The 3,120-nt window shown below is 32.2% G+C and overlaps 1 long non-coding RNA gene across 1 annotated transcript in view; it reads left to right on the plus strand.

Annotated features, from left to right (window-relative positions):
• LOC119341688 overlaps window positions 1-3,120 on the plus strand; it is a 4,309-nt gene that overhangs the window by 691 nt on the left and 498 nt on the right. Inside the window, exon 2 of the long non-coding RNA XR_005165242.1 lies at window positions 1,087-1,476. This is a non-coding gene — a long non-coding RNA (uncharacterized LOC119341688). The remainder of the gene's footprint in view (window positions 1-1,086; window positions 1,477-3,120) is intronic.

Genomic DNA, 3,120 nt, shown 5'->3' on the forward strand with positions numbered 1-3,120 from the left:
GGGTGAGGGTTCGTGGGGATTCGTTCAGTATGGTTTTTCTAGGGTTTGTCATGCTGCATTGGACACTGGTCCCTTTAGATTTTTTATTTTATGTTTAGTAATTTTACCAACAGATCGTCACAGCCTAGGGTTCATCTTTTTTAGGGAGTGGTTTCTACTTGTACTAATTTTTAGGGAAGTGATTCCTACAACAAATTGAAAGGTTTTTCAGTTATTAAATGCAATATGTTAATCCCTTTTCGATCTGGGAGGTCAAAGCAAAGTTATTGATGCTCGCTGGCATCTTGTTGACTGTGTGGTACGATAGAGGTTCAGGAGTTTAGTGCATGCTCCTTGATGTGCATTTTTTACAAGTCAAGTCCAAGTTCTTTGTGTATGTCCAATTTTTTTCTATTCCTTGACAAAAAGTTTCATTAATCAAGAGTCATCGATGTGGATAACAACTACAGAAAACTAGTTGAAAGAAGGTAGTGACCTGTGTTGTGGGTTCACTTGAGGTGGGGAGCTGGTTGATGCGGCTCGGTTCGTTCAATCTGCTAGGGATTCGTCCCTGTTTCTTAACCCTTAGATTATTCTCGTGCTCTTTTTTGGTACGGTTTGCTCCAAACAGTTGCTGATGCGTTCGAATCTGGTAGGGATTTTGGTCGTCATTGTAGCTGATGCGTTCAAATCTGGTAGGGATTTACTCATCACAGTACATGATGCGTTTGATCTGGCAGGGATTTGCTCATCACAGTACTTGTTTAGGACGATTTTTGGTAGGGATTGATCATCACAGTACTTGTTTTCAGTAGGGATTGCTCATCTTAGTTGTTTTCCGTGGGGATTGCTCATCCTAGTTGGTGCTTGTTGGGGTTTTTATTTGAAGGACTGGTCATCACATTAGTTGGTTTATTAAGGAAAAAGTGTGTCCAATCTGAACCATGACTTGTATGATTCTTTTAGTAATCACTTCCCTTTTTTAATGAAATACATTTAGCATTTTATACCTACATTTACTAAATAGTTTTTTCTTGCACTATCTTTTATTTTTTGATGTTGTTTATGACTCTTAAGTTTTATACCTGCCTCTAATTGATTTTGTAGGTGAAAATGTTCCTGTACAGTCTAAAGCAATTTTCCAGTCATGTTTCTCTACTATTCGATGGGCCAAAGCTGTTAGTAAGATGTCTGTTAGTAAGATGTCTGTATTGCAGAGAAGCTTTATACCAGAGCAATTTAAACATCTTCTGAATGTGCGCGAACATGTTATTCTGCCCATGGATTTGCTTCAATGGCTAGCAAAACATATCCGCTATGGTCAAGTAGGTATTTTTGAGCAGAGATAAAGTCATTCATATCACCTGAGATATGGTTGATATGGTTTTTGGGTGGCGTTCTGGTCCTGTTCCTTTCTGTCTTGAGAGCAGTGATATTAATGTTGTTGAGCAAGTAATGTTACTGCGGAAGAAATATAGCGATGATGGCATGATAAAGGTTGGCCACGCTTGAAACAGTAATGTTATTTTAGTCTAGTAATGGTAATGAGATAGTTTTTGTTCTTGCGCACGGTTTTATTAATTTTTTACTTTCTTGAAGACCGATGAACTTGTTTTCAAAAGAATGAACATATTTTGAGCAAAATACATGATGAATATTACAATATACACGACATACAATATTTAAATGCACAATAAACACTTTTTAAAAATGTGATGAACAAAAATATAAGAACAGAAGAAAACATAGAAAACAAATTCTCTTGTATATAAAAATGTTTATCCATTTTAAAAAATACCATATATTTTTAGAATATACAATGAATATATTTTTCAAACAGTTCATAGTTTTTGAAAAAAAAATGCCCAACTGTTGAAACTACGAAAATAGATGAACTAGCTAAACAATTTTTTTTCAACTGTTTATTAAACAATTTTTCAACCATTTTCTAAAAATAGTGTGCATAGCTTGAACATTTGCTGGAAGCTATAAAATTATTCCAAAATTTGAAGAAATATTCAATCTATTTGTTTTCTGGTACGAACATTTGTTAAAATTGAAAAATTCCTATACCAAATTGTTTTTCATACTTTTTTAAACATTAGACCAATTGTTAGAAAGACTTCCGTTCAAGCTGTCAAAAAATAAGAAAAGTTAAAGGTACTACAAACAGTGAACAAATAACATATTTTTTCAAAAGTGCATATTGAACAATTGTTGAACTACAAAAAATGCTTGATGAATAAAAGTAAAAATTGCTTGATGAACAAAAGTACCATACATTTTTTGGGAGGTACGAACAAGTGTTTGATCATTTTTTTTTGATTTAGTTGAACAATTGATATTTCAAGGCTAATTTTTTAAAAAGTGAACAAATGTTGTTCAATTTTTTTGAAGTGCTAATTGAACAATTGTTCAACTAAGAAATATTTTGTAAATAACAATTGTTCAACTTTGCATATCACATTGGTTGAAAGCTATGAAAGTTGTTGGAAAAATTGAACAAACTATTTTTTGAAATTGCCTAAACATTTGTTTCAATGAACATTGGTCGAAACTATAAAAAAAAGACATTTGTTGAAGCTATGGGAAAAAATGAACAAATGTTGCACCATTTTTTTAAGTGCTTGTTGAACAATTGTTGATGCATTTTTTTGGAAAGCGCGCCACATTTGTTCAACCATGAATTCTTTTGGTTTCAACGTTTGTTCAACCATGAAAAAGGAGAAAATGTTCTTGCATACTTTTGATAGTTCCAATATTTGTTCAACTGTGAATACTTTTGATAGTTTCAACATTTGTTCAACCGTGAATAAGGAAAAATAAGGAAAAATGTTCATGCTAAAAAGATCCTCGGAGCTATGAAATGCTTAAAAAATCAACACATGATAAAACAAAAAAATAAATTGTTTGATGAACAAAAGTAAAAATTGAACAACTTTCTTAGATTTTTGGGAGGTACAAACATTTGTTAAAATTGAACAATCCCTATACCAATTTGTTTTTCCTATTTTTTTGTTAGACCAAATGTTAGAAATACTTTTGTTCAAGCCATCAAAAAAATAAGATAAGACTTTTGTTCAAGGTTTTACAAACAGTGAACAAATAACATATTTTTTTAAAGTGCATATTGAACAATTG

This window comes from Triticum dicoccoides, chromosome 7B (assembly GCF_002162155.2).
Source record: "Triticum dicoccoides isolate Atlit2015 ecotype Zavitan chromosome 7B, WEW_v2.0, whole genome shotgun sequence".
In the NCBI taxonomy this organism is placed as follows: Eukaryota; Viridiplantae; Streptophyta; class Magnoliopsida; order Poales; family Poaceae; genus Triticum; species Triticum dicoccoides.